Genomic DNA, 19,406 nt, shown 5'->3' on the forward strand with positions numbered 1-19,406 from the left:
TAGGGACTTCAGGAGGAGGCCGAGATGGTTGATCAATTCGGCACTTCTGGCTGAAGATTGTTGCAAATGCTTCTGCCTTATCTTTTGCACTGATGTGCTGGGCTCCCCCATTATTGAGGATGGGGATATCTGTGGAGCCACCTCCTCCAGTTAGCTGTTTAATTGTCCACCACCATTCACAGCTGGATGTGGCAGGACTGCAGAGCTTAGATCTGATCCGTTGGTTATGGGATCGCTTAGCTCTGTCTAGTGCATGTTGCTTGTGCAGTTTGGCATGCAAGTAGTCCTGTGTTGTAGCTTCACCAGGTTGACACCTCATTTTGAGGTATGCCTGATGCAGCTCCTGGCAGGCCCTCCTGCACTCTTCATTGAACCAGGGTTGGTCTCCTGGCTTGATGGTAATGGTAGAGTGAGGAACATGCCGGGCCATGAGGTCACAGATTGTGGTTGAGTACAATTCTGCTGCTGCTGATGGCCCACAGCGCCTCATGGATACCCAGTTTTGCATTGCTAGATCTGTTCGAAATCTATTCCATTTAGCACGGTGATAGTGCCACACAACACGATGGACGGTATCCTCAATGTGAAGGCGGGACTTCGTCTCCACAAGGACTGTGAGGTGGTCACTCCTACCAATACAGTCATGGACAGAAGCATCTGTGGCAGGCAGATTGGTGAGAACAAGGTCAAGTATGTTTTTCCCTCTTGTTGGTTCTCTCACCACCTGCCGCAGACCCAGTCTAGCAGCTATGTCCTTTAGGACTCGGCCAGCTCGGTCAGTAGAGGTCTACCGAGCCACTCTTGGTGATGGACATTGAAGTCCCCCACCCAGAGTACATTTTGTGCCCTTGCCACCCTCAGTGCTTCCTCCAAGTGGTGTTCAAGTGGAGGAGTACTGACTCATCAGCTGAGGGAGGGCGATAGATGGTAATCAGTAGGAGGTTACCTTGCCCATGTTTGACCTGATGCCATGAGACTTCATCGGCTTACCTCCTATCTGCCACACTCTAAATTTCCACTCATCGAAAACTCTGCTGGTTATATCACTAAGTCCAGCTCACCCATCATCCTTGTCCTTGCTGACCCACATTGGCTCCTAGTACCCAAATGTCTCCAATTTACAATTGTCATTCTCTTGTTTAAATCCCTTCATGGTCTCTACACTCACTATTTCTGTAACCTTCACCTTTCTTTTGATTTTGAATGAACTGTAAAAAATAAACTAATCTAGAGAATATCGTTGTCTACTAACAGATGAACCATCTGAATAAACAATTATCAAACAAACCCTAATAGTAAAAATAATTAACATGTTTTGTCAGGCCTTTGATTGATGACATAATCAGGATAACACTAACAGAACAACACCATCGTTGGTATTTGGAATATCTTTGTCTACATGTCCTGGAGTTTGTTGTCAACTATAAAGTCCTTCTGTCCAAGGTAAAACTGAAACTGAATTTTAAAGGGCTTTACAGATATGATTTTTTTAAATGTGTTTAGTGGGATGTGGGCATCCCTGGTTAGGCTAGCATTTATTGCCCATCCCTAATTTCCCTTGAATTGGCTTGCTCGGCCATTTGAGAGTCAACCACATTGCTGTGGGTTTGCAGCCACATGTAGGCCAGACCAGGTAAGGACAGCATATTTTCCTTCCCTGAAGGACATTAGTGAACCAGATGCGTTTTTACAACAATTGAGAATGGTTTCACGGCTACCATTAGACTAGCTTTTTAAGATTTATTAATTGAATTCAAATTTCATCATTTGCTATGGTGACATGTGACCCCATGTCCCCAGAGCTTTAGTGTGGGCTCTGGATTACTGGTCCAGTGACATTAACACTATGCCACTGCCTCCCTTCCACTCCTTGCTGTCGCAGTTAGTTAGGGTTTTGAAGTAGCCACATAAGCAGAGAGGCAAAATACAGCTCTGTAGGAAGAATGCCTATGTCATTCTGACTAAAAAGCATTTCTAAATTATGGGATGGCTGATCCCTTCCTGAAGAGCATTTACTCATTTAATTTTTTAAAGAAAGATCTGCAAGGAGCTCAAATAATAAGTTGATCTGTTTAATCCATTCATCAAATAATTTAAATCCATGGTGTTATTTGCAATGATTTCAATAAATTGCATAAGTGTTGTGAATAAATTTGTTTGATGGTTTAATCTCTTAATAAAGTATCTGATCTGACTGATGGTAGTCTTCTGAAGTGACATGGAAACATAGTGGAAATTCTATGTGCAATCCAGCTATAATAAATGGGTCTGTTGTTTATCTATGCCAAGCTATCCCAGATTATTTTGCATACAAGGTCTTCCTTCAGTTTATAATAAATGTGAATAGCCCATAGGAGCTGGATACAGAAGCAAAGATGGAAGTTTAAATTGTAACAAACAATAATGCATAAATTTGCATTATAATATTGTGCTGGCATTATTCATGGAAAATGGATTTACTGCCTATGGCTTTACATCGAATTACATAAATATGAAAGCTGAAACAAGCCATTCGGCCCAACTAGTGTGTGCTGGTGTGAATACTCCACACTAGTCTCCCATTCCATCTACCTCATCTCTCAAGCACTTGTCCAGTTCTCTTTTAGAAGCATCTAAGCTATTTGCCTCAATCACTTACTGTGGTAATGAATTCAACATTCAAACCTCTCTGAATAAAAGCATTTATTTGTAATTCCTTATTGGATTTATTAGTAACTAACCTTATGACCCCTGTTTTGGATTCTCCGACAATTGGAAATATTCTATCCACATATATCCTGTCCAACCTATTAATAATTTTAAAGACAGCAAAAATCTGAAGGAGGACAAGTGCTCCTCTTGTTTTAACCCTCTTACTGGCCATCATGGGAAGAAGCATCGCTGAGGCAGTAGCCAATAGCAGTACTAGGGGGAGCAATGTTGAAAGTCTGGCAGTCCTAATCCTCCTCTCTTCCGACTTCTCCCTCATCCCACAATATTTTCTGGTGTACAAGTTGCCGATGGTGTAAGCACATATTTCTTACTTTCTCCTCTCATCACAACCCAACCTTTGTCCCCTTTTCATTTCAAATACCAAAGAAATGGAATCTTCCTCATCAGTAGAGGAAGACAGTGATGATGAAGCGAAATCATCACTCGATCTTACACTCAGCCACCAGCTCAGAAACTGATAATGTGTGTAATTTAGACACGAGGATAGGGGAGGGGTCTGCACATGATGAGACACCAGGCTCAAGTGTTCAAGAGACAGGGTGGGATAAATGATACCCTAGGTGTCAGCTCTCCAGAGAGTGAGGCTGCACACTTGTTCTGCTGCAGAGGTGTCAAATGATGACATCAATGGGCTAGGCTAAGGAAGAAGGCTGATGTACATATTATCTAAATGGTGAGAGATTGCAGAGCTCTGAGATGCAGAGGGAACTGGGTGCCCGAGTGAATGAATCACAAAAGGTTAGTGTGCAGGTAAAGCAAGTAATTAGGAAAGCCAATAGAATGTTATTGTTTATTGTGAGGGGAGTTGAATACAAAAGTAGGGAGGTTGAGGTCACTCCATAGTTGCCTCACAGCGACTAAAACAACATGGAAGGCAGCAGTTACGGGTTATAAGTCCAGATAAATTGGCGTAGAAACTGGGCGCCACGGGTTGCCTTTGTCGGTGGGAGAGATCATTGCACCTCACTGGACAGCTACCGCCCGCCTCAAACCGGGCAGCCCCCGGTCAATAAGGTTCTGTCCCGCCACAGTCTGCCTGCTTCAATGGGTGCTTGGAGCTCAGGGTCATTGCCCGAAAGGTGGACTGATACACCGCACCAAACAACATGAAAAAAGGAAAGAAGGTACCAGCCCTTCGCTTTGCAAGCTGGAACGTCAGAACTATGTGTCCTGGCCTGTCGGAAGACCTTACACAAATCAACGATTCTCGGAAGACCGCCATCATTAACAACGAGCTCAGTAGATTCAATGTGGACATTGCAGCACTTCAGGAGACTCGCCTCCCCGCGAGTGGCTCTCTAGCAGAGCAAGACTACACCTTCTTCTGGCAGGGCAGGGATCCTGAAGAACCAAGACAGCATGGAGTGGGCTTCGCCATCAGAAACTCCTTGCTCAGCATGATAGAGCCTCCCTCAAATGGCTCGGAACGCATACTGTCCATCCGACTGCTCACCACCTCTGGTCCAGTACACCTACTCAGCATCTATGCTCCAACACTCTGCTCCGCACCTGAAGCTAAAGACCAGTTCTATGAACAACTCCATAACATCATTAGCAGCATCCCCAACACCGAACACCTATTCCTGCTGGGGGACTTTAATGCCAGGGTTGGGGCCGACCATGACTCATGGCCCTCCTGCCTTGGGCGCTATGGCGTTGGAAGGATGAATGAGAACGGGCAGAGACTGCTTGAGTTGTGTACCTATCATAACCTCTGCATCACCAACTCGTTCTTTCACACTAAACCCTGTCACCAGGTTTCATGGAGGCACCCAAGATCACGTCGTTGGCACCAGCTAGACCTCATTGTCACAAGGCGAGCCGCCTTAAACAGTGTTCAAATCACACGCAGCTTCCACAGTGCGGACTGCGACACCGACCACTCCCTGGTGTGCAGCAAGGTTAGACTCAGACCAAAGAAGTTGCATCATTCCAAGCAGAAGGGCCACTCGCGCATCAACACGAGCAGAATTTCTCACCCACAGCTGTTACAAAAATTTCTAAATTCACTTGTAACAGCCCTTCAAAACACTCCCACAGGGGATGCTGAGACCAAGTGGGCCCACATCAGAGACGCCATCTATGAGTCAGCTTTGACCACCTACGGCAAAAGTGCGAAGAGAAATGCAGACTGGTTTCAATCTCATAATGAAGAGCTGGAACCTGTCATAGCCGCTAAGCGCACTGCACTTTTGAACTACAAGAAAGCCCCCAGCGATTTAACATCCGCAGCACTTAAAGCAGCCAGAAGTACTGCACAAAGAACAGCTAGGCGTTGCACAAACGACTACTGGCAACACCTATGCAGTCATATTCAGCTGGCCTCAGACACCGGAAACATCAGAGGAATGTATGATGGCATGAAGAGAGCTCTTGGGCCAACCATCAAGAAGATCACCCCCCTCAAATCTAAATAGGGGGACATAATCACTGACCAACGCAAACAGATGGACCGCTGGGTTGAGCACTACCTAGAACTGTACTCCAGGGAGAATGCTGTCACTGAGGCTGCCCTCAATGCAGCCCAGCCTCTACCAGTCATGGATGAGCTGGACATACAGCCAACCAAATCGGAACTCAGTGATGCCATTGATTCCCTAGCCAGCGGAAAAGCCCCTGGGAAGGACAGCATTACCCCTGAAATAATCAAGAGTGCCAAGCCTGCTATACTCTCAGCACTACATGAACTGCTATGCCTGTGCTGGGACGAGGGAGCAGTACCCCAGGACATGCGCGATGCCAACATCATCACCCTCTATAAAAACAAAGGTGACCGCGGTGACTGCAACAACTACCGTGGAATCTCCCTGCTCAGCATAGTGGGGAAAGTCTTTGCTCGAGTCGCTCTGAACAGGCTCCAGAAGCTGGCCGAGCGCGTCTACCCTGACATGCTGTTCTCCCTTCGTCAGATACAGGAGAAATGCCGTGAACAACAGATGCCCCTCTACATTGCTTTCATTGATCTCACCAAAGCCTTTGACCTCGTCAGCAGACGTGGTCTCTTCAGACTACTAGAAAAGATCGGATGTCCACCAAAGCTACTAAGTATCATCACCTCATTCCATGACAATATGAAAGGCACAATTCAACATGGTGGCTCCTCATCAGAGCCCTTTCCTATCCTGAGTGGTGTGAAACAAGGCTGTGTTCTCGCACCCACACCTTTTGGGATTTTCTTCTCCCTGCTGCTTTCACATGCGTTCAAATCCTCTGAAGAAGGAATTTTCCTCCACACAAGATCAGGGGGCAGGTTGTTCAACCTTGCCCGTCTAAGAGCGAAGTCCAAAGTACGGAAAGTCCTCATCAGAGAACTCCTCTTTGCTGACGATGCTGCTTTAACATCTCACACTGAAGAATGCCTGCAGAGTCTCATCGACAGGTTTGCGTCTGCCTGCAATGAATTTGGCCTAACCATCAGCCTCAAGAAAACGAACATCATGGGGCAGGATGTCAGAAATGCTCCATCCATCAATATTGGCGACCACGCTCTGGAAGTGGTTCAAGAGTTCACCTACCTAGGCTCAACTATCACCAGTAACCTGTCTCTAGATGCAGAAATCAACAAGCGCATGGGTAAGGCTTCCACTGCTATGTCCAGACTGGCCAAGAGAGTGTGGGAAAATGGCGCACTGACACGGAACACAAAAGTCCGAGTGTATCAGGCCTGTGTCCTCAGTACCTTGCTCTACGGCAGCGAGGCCTGGACAACGTATGCCAGCCAAGAGCGACGTCTCAATTCATTCCATCTTCGCTGCCTTCGGAGAATACTTGGCATCAGGTGGCAGGACTATATCTCCAACACAGAAGTCCTTGAAGCGGCCAACACCCCCAGCTTATACACACTACTGAGTCAGCGGCGCTTGAGATGGCTTGGCCATGTGAGCCGCATGGAAGATGGCAGGATCCCCAAAGACACATTGTACAGCGAGCTCGCCACTGGTATCAGACCCACCGGCCGTCCATGTCTCCGTTATAAAGACGTCTGTAAACGTGACATGAAATCGTGTGACATTGATCACAAGTCGTGGGAGTCAGTTGCCAGCATTCGCCAGAGCTGGCGGGCAGCCATAAAGACAGGGCTAAATTGTGGCGAGTCGAAGAGACTTAGTAGTTGGCAGGAAAAAAGACAGAGGCGCAAGGGGAGAGCCAACTGTGCAACAGCCCCAACAAACAAATTTCTCTGCAGCACCTGTGGAAGAGCCTGTCACTCCAGAATTGGCCTTTATAGCCACTCCAGGCGCTGCTTCACAAACCACTGACCACCTCCAGGCGCGTATCCATTGTCTCTCGAGATAAGGAGGCCCAAAAGATTGTGAGGGGAGTTGAATACAAAAGTAGGGAGGTTATGCTATAGTTATACAAGGCATTGGTGAGACCACATCTGGAGTACTGCGTACAGTATTGGTGCCCTTAGGAGGGATGTAAATGCGTTGGAAGCAGTTCAGAGAAGGTTTACTAGGCTAATACCTGGACTGGGCGGGTTGTCTTATGAGGAAAGGTTGGATAGGCTAGCCTTGAATCTGATGAAGTTTAGAAGAGTAAGAGGTGACTTGATTGAAACATATAAGATCCTGAGGGGTGTTGACAGGGTGGATGTGGAAAGGATGTTTCCTCTTGTGGGAGAATCTAAAACTAGAGGTCACTGTTTAAAAATAAGGCATCGCCCATTTCAGGCAGAGATTCTCTCAGAGGGTTGTGAGTCTTTGGACCTCTCTTCCTCAAAAGGCAGTGGAAGCAGAGTCTTTGAATATTTTTAAGGCAGAGGTAAATAGATTCTTCATAAGCAAGGGGGTGAAAGGTTATTGGGATAGGTGGGAATGTGGAGTTGAGGTTACAATCAGATTAGCCATGCTCTTATTGAATGATGGAGCAGGCTCGATGGGCTGAGTGGCCTACTCCTGTTCCTAATTCGTATGTTCGTGCAAACACAACCAAATATTTGGTGCATTGGAAACCCCTGTGGAAAAGCCTGTGCACAATGTAAAGAAGCATGGAGGAGTCCGTCTCCAACTTGCACAGGGTTTTGCACAAAGCTTGGAGTCCATCATTTCCAACATGGAATGGATGGCCACCTCCACCAGCACACCTGTTCAACCCAGCACAATACAGTGTCTGATAACTGACATAGCTTCCAAAGCAGCATCAACGGTTTCCATCAAAGGTCTGAGTGCTACCTTGCAAACACAGATAGTTGCCATCATGGTTCTGGATACCACTATCAAACGGGGCTTCCAGGACATCACAACAGGAATGTGGAGGCATCATGTTGGGAGAGTGGTAGTGGCTCCATGGAACACAAACCTGCTGTCCTCTCAGCATAACAATGATCCAGCTTGTACACCTGCCATTCTGCCAGTGCCCTTGCTGTTGCCTGCCTGCCAGCCAGACCAGACAGTTGCAACACAGGCTGAGATGGTTCAGTTTGAAGTCAGGTCACCTGGGCACAGAGCTGCTCAGGGTCTTCCTCCAAGACCATTTGCAGTCTCCTCAGTTGAAGGTCAGCAACCTTCCATCTCTCATGCTGCAGCCACTGGGAAAGCACCTCATAGAAGCATTAGGGAAGGTTACATAGAATATGCAGCACAGAAGCACTCTTTTGGGTCCAACCAGTCCTTGATGGCGTTTATGCTTCATTTGAGCTTCCTCCCTCATATTCCTCATCTAACTGTCTCAGCGTAACCCTCTCTTCCCTTCTCCCTCATATTCATATCGAGCTTCCCCTTAAGTGCATCTGTGGTAGTCACCTCAGCTACTCCTTGTGGTAGTGAGTTCTTCATTCTCACCACTCTCTGGGTAAAGAAGTTTCTTCTGAATTCCCGATTTTATTTCTTGGCAACTATCTTATATTGATGGCCTCTTTTCCTTAAGGGGATACACTAACTCTGGGCCTGATTTTTAAGTCCCGCGGGTAAGGGGGTGGGTGAGGGGCAGGAATGGAGGCAGATGAGTGATTAAAAAGTGGTAACAGGTGGTGTGCCGGTTTCTCATAGAAAGTGGATATGATGGTCAGTAATAGAGGAAAGGTAAGGAATGTGGGATGGTTGATGAATGGGGAGGTGCAGTTGAGATTATTGGCATTGCTCATGAATAATCATGCAGACTCCAGGCAGAAAGGGACTGTCTACGTTGAAGCCTCCCTTACTCGTCCTATTCCTGCACTTCTTCCATCTACTCCCCCTCCATTTCCTCTTCTTTCTCCTCTTCCTCAATGCACGTCGCACCATGGGGAAGCCTGCAATCCATGCAAAAACTTGTCCTTCCTCCTCCTGCTTATTTCTGGAAGGAGGGAGTGAGATGAATGTGTTTTTTATTGTATAGAGAGCAACAGTGACATCCCCTGTACAGCGGAGCAATGCAAACTGCAAGACGTTGCTTATATCTCCAGCAGCTGCCTGAGTGGAGCTGGAGGCATAACAGCCGCAGGCAATGCTGTCCTCGACCTGTTTGACTCTGCAGTTGTGGCTAAAGCAGTTGCAGGTTTCACTCATAACCGATTTGGTGAATGGAAGACAACTCATCCACTGGTCATCGCTGATGTTCAGGTAAGAAAATTGCACAGAGATGGCTTCCTGCTGAATGCCCTTCCCTTCCTCCTTCCTCTTCTCAAAGCTTGTCCTGTTCTGCTCTTCATTCTCCCAGTCATGTTCAGTTCCCCAACAAAGGCCATCCATGACTGGAAGCAAATCCTTTCAACATGAGATTTTAGATGACAATAAAAGGACTGAAAGACCAGCCAAACCACTCACCGTCGGGAAATGAAATTTTAGCCAACCTGAAAAAAATGCATACAACAAATAATCCAGCAACTAACCTGTAAGTACTTCATGATCCCTTTAAATAGCCCTCATGGGACAGTCCCTTATGGCGTTCAACATTGTGTTCAGCTGTGTGAGATTAAGACAAGCCACTGCTGGAGTGTAGGATTCAAAAATGGCAGCAGTAGCTTCAAATTCACGTTACACGGCGATTCGCATCATCATCTCGCTGCTCTGCATGCTGCTGTTAGGCACTCGTGCAGAAACCCCTTTATCAAGAGGGCGTCCTGCATACTTCCCATCAGAAGTATTGAAAAATTGTCCACAGGGTCTCCACCATCTCCCCTCTGGCTTTCTTCAACAGCCTAGGATACACACCATCAGAGCCCTGGTGCCTTATTCATCGTTAAACGGTGCTAATTTGTTCAGGACCAATTCCTTTTCGAAGTTAACTCTATCAATCATTCCATATTCTCCTCTAGTAAATCTACGTTCTTACTTCCACCATCCTTTGTAAAAATGAAAGTAAAATATTTGTTTAATTCCATTTTAGACATTCCTCTTTCATCCAAGTGGTCATAATCTTTCTTTATCTGTTTCTTTACTTATAAACATAATTATAAAAACTCTTACTATTTCTCTTTATAGTAATTGTTATGTTTTTCCATATACCCCTTTAGCCTTTCTAATCTTCCTTTTCACTTCCCCACTACAGTTTTTATATTCCTCATACCTCATAATTATTTTTAGTATTGTTGGCCCTCTGGGTTTACAGAAGGAGCAGAGAGCTCTTTTGAATGCAAGATCAATAGGCCAGAATCACAGAACGAGAGTCCCAATTCAGAAGTACTCAATAGAAGCAAGTTTACAGATCCTGGATCTCAATGAGGAGAAATGGATCTGGAGACTCCAGTATAGCAGGAAAGTCACTATAGAATTGTATTGCCTTCTGGGAGAAGACATACATCCATGATCCGGAGACTCTACCACAAGGCCTTATTAATTGCTGGTGAGTGTCTGGTGCCCACCCCCACCCCCCCACCCCACCCACCCACTGCATCGCAAGGGCATTGCTTGTATAAGCCGGTTGGTGGTGCATCGACACATTCACAAAGTCAAATATTCCTTATTTCCTAGGGCAAGACCATGCATTATATTCTTCATGTATGCCAAGCAGTAGCAAACACATATTCTTGGCTCTACCAATTTGCTGACTGGATTCACAGGATCCACATGGGCCTATGGGTTTCTATGGAGAGGAGTGTCCCTTACATGAATTGAAAAGTGTACTTTTCTGTTAACATCCAACTCGTGTGGGATCACCAGCACAGAATTAAGGAGGTAAATGGCAAATTGCTCACTAAGGGTTTCCATTGTTGTCATGATTAATTGTATGGTATGATTAATGACACTCTTGCAGTGTCCATCTGGAATTATGCAGCAGAGATATGGAGCTTTTGCACTCTTCTACTGAAGCCTCAATTTTAGGTAACAACAAATGGGCTTTGCACAAAGCATAAACTTCAGCTGATGCATTTATTGCATGCACATTCAATTGTGACTGTCAACTTTATTCTTTCCACTATGACGCTTTCTCTTTTAAACAATAGCTGTCTTTTGTGTACAGCTCATGATTCTGATGCTCCAGTTACATGGTTCCTCTGAAGCAGGAAAAGGACAGGATGATGGCAGCTGTGTCTCATTGTCAGGTTCTTAGTCCCACGATATCTGTGAGTTAGCATACCAGATGGGCTGACTTCAGGCTGCACCTCAGCTTAGCAGATTGATAGCAATGAAGTTAAAGCTTTCTGTAGAGAGAGCACCAAGATGCACTATTTGTTCCAATCTTCCTCTTCTATCTGCCTCTCTGTTTCCTTGTATGAGCCACTTCTTCTGTGAGCCTGTAATGCAGCAGTCAAGTATTCACGACAGTACCTAAGACTGGCCTCACAAGGCCTAGGCTGCAAGTGGCTGTGCAGCAGGTGGTTCTGAATCTGCCACTCACCCCAAGGTGTCTGCATTCTTTCAATATGGTTCATCAGCATAACACAGGTGGGATGCGACTCCTCCACACTTGGCTCCATGGTGAGGAAGCTGTTAGGCACATTACCTGGTGACTGAAAAAGTTTATCATACTCTAGGAGTATTTTCATTGAGAATGCAAGGCCATGGAGATCTGGGTCCATTGCTTGTGTAGTTACTGCAAGAGGCTCTCTTGTCCTTTGATGAAGAGAAGGTTCTTATTCCTGCTCCTGCCCTTCCTATTAAAGGCCTGTTTGGGTATAAAATTGAAACCCAACCTGGGCATGACCTACCACATCCAACTCGAACCCGACGCGGGCCTGAGTCCTTCAATTTTTTTGCGCCCGACCTTACCTGACCCGACTACCGTAATAAAGTTATTGATATCAAATAGGTTATTGTGCTCTACCTTGTCCAAATGCTGTGATCCTGTTCATTCGTTCCGGCAGCAGGCTATACCTGCAGAATCATGCAGATGGAGTTGGGAATCTGAGCTTAATCTTGTCACCAGGAACCGATGGCACGCCGCCCCCCCTCCTCCCACAACTTTCACACACAAGCATCCATAGTGCACTATAGTGTAGAACCACTTTTGGATGCATGGAAGCTACAGCATGAGTGCGATGATGTCATAGAGACGCTCACTTGCTCACTGCAGAGTGTGGAGTCCGGACTGCACATTTCCCACCTTGACCTGAAAGTTCAATTGCAGATTACTTCCTGGAGCAAGGCAGCCCGACACATGTCGTTGGGTCTAGTCGGGTTCGAGTCAGGTAGCCACGCTTTACTTCCTATTGCTGCTGTCTGCATCCATGACAATGTGCACTGCACCGTACAGTTTGATGGCTCCACTTCTGACAGTTTTGGAGTGAAGAATGGAGTGAAACAGGGTTGTGTCCCACTCTTTGGCATATTATTCTCCATACACCTGAACTTCACCTTCCCTGCAGATAGGGAAGGAGTTTCCTTGCACACCAGGTCAGTTGGCAAGTTCTACAATCTATCAATGCTGAAAGCGATGACAAAAACACTTTGCGTCCTCATCAAAGAACTCCTTTACTCTGATGATGCTGCGCTAGTCGCTCACACAGAAACTCAGCATAACGACCAGTAAGAAAGAGGTCTAGGGGTCCTTCTCAGCCTTCTCGTGGTCTTATTGTAACAGGATTTAATTTTTAAACACATCATGTTTGAGATCCTCCTTGGTGAATCCTTGTTCACCGCTTTCCAATTATAAGGCAAAGAAATGAGCATAAACAGGCTTTCTTAGGTTTAAAGAAGAAATGTGAAATTTATTAAAACTTAAACTTAAAACTCTAATTCAGTTAATGCCTACGGATACATGCTGAGCCGCACACTAGCATGCATACCAGATACACATATGCAAATAGAGACAGAAAAGAGCAGAAGGAAAATATAGGAGAGATTTGAGGCAATCTCAGAAGAGTTTCTTGTTACTGTGCTTCAAGCTCACTGTAGTCCTTTTGTAGGTGGTCTTGCTTTTTGTTGGGGCCCAGCATTCATCTTAAACCTTGTTCACTGTAGGAGACCATTTTGGTGTTCACTGCACTCTCTGGGGGAAAGGTCAGGCCTTTGGGAAAGGTCAGGCCTTTTACCAGTAAAAGGAATCTAGTGGCCCCTGTGTCCCTGAGAATCACTATGGGCTTGCTTGCCCCACTCGATGGGTATGGGGTTACTTTCCCTTCGGACACAAAACCCTGATAACCTTCAGGAATCCTATTAACTTTTCCTGCACTGGCCATAGTAAGCTTCCTGGGTTGCACTCTTACTGCAGTTAAAGCCACAGCTTCTTCCGCTGGCCTTTCCATCAGGGGCCCCATCTTCACAGAGTAGGTGCGCCCTGATTAACCCTACCGGTTTTCCCACTAGTTTCCAGCAGTCAGCTTTTAAATGCCCTGCTTTATTACAATGGAAGCACACAGGTCTCCGGGTCTCACTCTTGCTCATAGCCCCTTCCTTTTTGACTGGAGGAGGGCCCCCTGTGTCTCCTGCTTTCCTTTTTTTTCCCAGAACTGCCTGGGCAGAGATCGCTTTCCCACTCTTTGTCCTTGTCGGATTTGTGGGGATGATTAGGAAAGGTTCTGCCCAAGAAACCAACTTATAAATTAAAGCAAACTCATTGGCCAGAACGGCCGCTTGCCATGCTCCCTGAACCTGCTGCTCCTCTACATGGGCCTTTATTGAGAGTGGGAGAGAGTTTTTAAATTCTTCTAACAGAATTACTTCTCTGAGAGTTTCATAGCTGAGCTGTATTTTTAGAGCCCTCAGCCATTGGTCAAAAGCTAGCTGCTTACTTCTTTCAAACTCAAGATAAGTTTGATTAGCTTGCTTTTTGAGGGTTCTAAACTTTTGGCGGTCGGCTTCGGGTACTAATTCATATGCCCCGAGGATAGCATTTTTGGTCAGTTCATAATTTGATGAACTCTCATCTGGCAACAAGGAATAAACCTCATGGGCTTTTCCAGTTAGCTTGCTTTGTAGTAAAAGAGACCAGGTCTCAGCTGGCCATTTTAGCTGCCTTGACAGTTTCTCAAAAGGCACAAAAAACACTTCCACATCGTCCTCATTGAATTTTGGAATTAATTGAGCGAGTTTTAGTAATTTTGTACCCAGCCCTGACTTCTGCTCCTCCATGTTGACCATATTTTCACTGGGGTTACTCCGTCATCACCCAGTTTACTCAAGCTGCCTCAACTCTCTTTCTTTGCATTCTTTCTGGAATATTCTTTCTCTCTCTCTCCTCTGTCTCTCCTTCCTTCTCCTGTCTTTCTTTCTCTCTTTCCTGCCTTTCACTTTTGGAAGTCTCTCTCTTTCTCTTCCCATTCCTTCTGGAAGGCTCTCTCTTTCGTCCTCGCCTGCCTCTCTGTTTTTCTCTTTCTTCTAATTCAAGTTTCCTCTATTCCAGTTGTATCTTTGCGAACCCTATCGGATTCTGCTTCTCACCCTGTTTCTACTTCTTCAGATTCAAGGGGAAAATGGTTGGCCACTAGCCTTAGGAGTTCAGACTTCCTAGCCTTGCCACGTACAGTGATCCCACACTGCTCAGCCATTTTCCTCAACTCCTCCATCGACAGTGCTTTTAACTTATCCCAAGTTACTTCACCCTGGCTTGGAGAGCTACACACTTCAGTTGCAGACATGTTAGTATTCAATCACACACAACCACAAGAAAACCTGTATTAAAAAGTGTTCTTTTTTTTTGCTTGGGAACTATTTGGCTTCCCACTTCAATTTCTCTCATTTGTCTGTGGGTAAAATTCCAGACACTAGTACCCAAATTTCTGTTATGACCAGTGAGGAAGGTGTCTAGGCGTCCTTCTCAGCCTTCACCTGGTCTTATGTTAACAGGATTTAATTTTTAAACACAATGTGTTTTTAGCTCCCCTTGGTGAATCCTTGTTCACTGCTTTCCAATTATAAGGCAAAAAAATGAGCACGAACAGGCTTTCTTAGGTTTAAAGAAGAAACGTGAAATTTATTAAAACTTAAACTCTAATTCGGTTAACGCCTACGGATACATGCTGAGCCACACACTAGCATGCATACCGGATACACATATGCAAATAGTGACAGAAAAGAGCAGAAGGAAAATTTGAGGCAAATTTGAGGATTTGAGGTAATCTCAGAAGAGTTTCTTGTTATTGTGCTTCAAGCTCACTGAAGTCCTTTTGTAGGTGGTCTTGCTTTTTGTTGGGGACCAGCTTTCATCTTAAAGCTTGTTCACTGTAGGAGACCTTTCTCTCTTGGGGTTCATGTGGCTTCAATGGGTCTTGCGTTCTGTGAGGAAGAGATGGGAGCAGACAGGAGAGAGATGTTCTCAGTCCAGGAGCAAAGAGCTTTCTGAGTTCAAATTCTCTGCAGCAAGTTCAAATTTAAACAGCCAGTTAGTCATGTGACTAAACTGATCTGACCATGTCTGTTTGTGTATTTGGCCATCTTAGCAGTTAACCTAGAATGCTAGCCTCTCCACCTTCAACGTCTCATTCTCAAAAGTCCATTATGGATTAAAGTGGAGCAGGGAGTGGCCCCTTTGTCCTTTCCAAGTATTGTCTGTTACTATGCAAAAAAGGTCTTTCCGACAAGGGGCCTGGCAATTCCTTGTGATAGGCCCTCTTTTCTTCCCAGCAACAATTTTAAGTTTTAATGTCCATGTGGCAAAATATCTGTGCCCCATTCTTGGCAGGTGGGGGCCTGCATGACATCAGCTACAAAGACGCATGGACTGTCTCACCTATGTCTGTAACTTGTTCTCCTTGACCACATGTCTCAAGACAACCATGGTCATGGGACAAGGTGTTGCATCTCTCTTTGCTCCTGATCACAATAAATAACACCCCATTGGATGTGGTTAGCAAATTCTGCTACCTTGGGTCTACGGTGGCAGACATTCTGTCCCTTGATGCAGAGCTCAATAACGCATAGCGAAAGCAGCTACCACCTTTGGCCGACTTGCGAAACGTGTATGGGATAATACCAAGCTGACCCTTAGGACCAAGCTGATGGTTTATAAGGCCTGTGTTCTCAGCACCTTGTTGTATGGCTGTGAAACATGGGAAACTTACAACTGCCAGGAAAAGAAGCTCAATAATTCCCATCTACACTGCGGTGCATTATGGGTATATCCTGGCAGGACAAAATCAGAAATGTGGCAGTCCTCTCAAAGGCAGAGCTCCCAAGTGTTGTGGCACTAATCAAACAGAAGTGGCTTCAGTGGATCAGACACATCTGCAGGATGGAAGAACGTTGCATACCCAAGGACCTTCTGTCTAGTGAGGTACTTAGTGCCAGATGACCAGTGGGACACCCAAAGCTTCGCTTTCAGCATACTTGCAAGTGTGACAGGAAGGCCCTAAATGCTGACTATCTCAGCGAAATGGCGACACATCCTGTGGCTGGTGTGCACTACCATGATGACCAGTGGCTCCAGCAGCTTGCCAACAGGTGCCAATGTAGAAAATAACAACTCACAGTGTCACTTGACAGCTTCACATACAGCACTTGTGGCAGAACCTGCCTCTTAAGGATTGGCCTTTACTGCCATCAGCAAAGGTGCACCATGTGAAAACACCCCACCTAAATGGATTGTTTGCTGCATGTCCATCATCTTTTGCAGATCGAATGATGCCAACACAGTGTTCAGTGATTTCACCTCAGTGCCCACTCTGCCTCCCACATGCTGGAAATTGATGCTCATCGTGCCTATTTTCCAGGCAGAAAACTAGGGCAAAAAGGACCTATTTCGAAGGGCTGTGCCTTGTGCACAAAGGGCAACTGTATTATGTCCAACACCATATTTGCCATGGACAATATTCAGGCAGCCACCTTAAACAGATGTTACACCACTTAAACATGTTAATGAGGGGCCGAACTCCTCTTTATTGACGTTTTAGGGAGATTCGTCAACACTTAGTTTTTTAGTTTCTAATGTGACCTGAATGTAAATAACCTTGTTTAAAGGTACTTTTATGTGGATCCAGGATGGGGAGGTATAACAGTACACCTCCCAGCCCATGAATACTCCCTCCCATACTCTTAAACTCTCCCACCTTCACCTCCCAAAGCTTATCTGATGACTGCTGCCAGCGAGACATTCTATCCAATTTTGTTCCTGTCAAGCCAGCAAACTGTGTTTGAATATTCAATTGGTGTCTACAATTTGCTGGCAATATGCCAATGAAGCCCATTATCCAAGCCTTGGGCTTCCAGCTTATGGTGCACAGTCCCAGTTCACTGCTCATTTCAGACCTAAAAATCAGCCTAAACAAATTTCCACTCCTCTATGTCTATGTCTCCCTAACTGGATGTACCTGGACTGCTGTATCCAAAGTCTTAGAATTGTCACAAAGGCTCTGATAAGGAATTTCTTGCTGTTTCCTTAGAGGGCCTGACCCTTAATTTTTCAAGGATTCCTGTAAAGGTGCAAACAAGGAAAAATGCGAAAACAAATTAGTAATTAGATGAATGTCTAGTAATGGGCTTCATCATCACTAACATCTGCATAGGGAGGTCCTGAAAATTGATACATTCAGACATATTGACCAGAAGTGGGAGGAAAGGAAGAAAGCCTTTATGGTAGACTTACCCACCTGCTTCGCCATCTCCTGTGAACTCTCACAAGCTGCATTGCTGGAACTCTTTTGAGATGCGATAAATTCCTGACCTGTATCCTATCCACCTTCCATAGGTGTGGTCTGCTATCTGTTAAACATTGTTTTCTTCTGCAGTGACATTTTAGTGTTCCATGATTTACGACAGCATCATAATCCGTTGCGATACTGGCATGCCTTTGCTCTTTTGCATTTAGTGGTTGCAGGTGGCGCCTCTTTACTGATTTTTCATGAATTAGCTCCTTGTAGATATTTGTGTGGAGTAAGTGTGACTTGTGACTAGTTAATCAATCTTTATTGTGCTAAAAGACTGTACTATCTTTAAAATGATGCTATTTTAACTAACTCATTACATTGAGGGATAGGAAACACTTGATAGTTGCAACAAGACTCATTTTTAAAGCCATGTTTTACATTCCTCGTTAAATTTCTTTTGACATTTTCCCCATGTCCTTGGGCTGAGGATATTAGCCTGCTTCATCAATTACCTTATCTCTATCTAAAGGTCAGAAGTAAGGGGGTAAAGGGATATGGAACCAAGGTAGCTTAATGGAGTTAGAATACAGATCAACCATGACCCAATTGACTGGTAGTTTTTAGTTTAGTTTTAGAGATACAGCACTGAAACAGGCCCTTCGGCCCACCGAGTCTGTGCCGACCATCAATCACCCATTTATACTAATCCTACACTAATTCCATATTCCTACCACATCCCCACCTGTCCCTATATTTCCCTACCACCTACCTATACTAGGGGCAATTGCGAATGGCCAATTTACCTATCAACCTGCAAGTCTTTGGCATGTGGGAGGAAACCGGAGCACCCGGAGGAAACCCACGCAGACACAGGGAGAACTTGCAAACTCCACACAGGCAGTACCCAGAATTGAACCCGGGTCTCTGGAGATGTGAGGTTGCGGTGCTAACTACTGCGCCACTGTACCGCCTGGTAGAACAGGTTTGAGGGGTTGAATGGTCGACTCCTGTTCCTATGCTTGTATGAGATGAGTCCACAGTGCATACCTCCATCCTTTAAAAATGAAGTGGCCTATGGCAGGACGTGGACAACATTCAGTTGTGGGCTGTAATAAATGACAGGTAACATTCGCACCACCTAGTACCAAGCAATGACCAACTCCAACAAAAGAAAAGGTGCACTCACCTCCCCCTGATTTTCAACAGTAACACCATGGGTGACTTCTCCATCATTAACACCTTGGGGTCACAATTAACTAGAAGCTGAACTGGACCAAACATAACCATGGCTACAAGAGCAGGGCAGAGGCAGGGTACTGTGGCTCACCTCCTGACAATTAGAAGCCTCTGCATTACCGACAATGCTCAGGTCAGGAATATGAAGGAGTACTCACCATTTGCCTGGACGGCTGAAGCTGCAACACTAAATAAATCCAACAAATGACAATGACACAATGACTGCAACAACTGCAAACATTTATATGGTGCTTCTAACGTAGAAAAGTGTCCCAAGGTGTTCCACACTGGCGTAATCCGACAAAAACCCAGTACAAAATAGCCCATTTGATCAATGCCACTGCCAGTGAACTCAGTAATCACCCCCTTCATCACTGGTGCATTGTGGCTGAAGCTTTTATGATGTACAGGATACAATGCAGCAAATCATCAAGTTTACTTTGATAGCACACCCCAGCTCGCTGTGACATTTACCATCAAGAAGGACAAGAGCAGCAATGTCGTGGAAACATTATGACCTCCAGGTTCTCCTCCAAGTCACACACCATCCTGATTTGGACATGATTGCTGTTGTTTT

The sequence above is a fragment of the Heterodontus francisci genome, chromosome 14 (assembly GCF_036365525.1).
Source record: "Heterodontus francisci isolate sHetFra1 chromosome 14, sHetFra1.hap1, whole genome shotgun sequence".
Lineage (NCBI taxonomy): Eukaryota > Metazoa > Chordata > Chondrichthyes > Heterodontiformes > Heterodontidae > Heterodontus > Heterodontus francisci.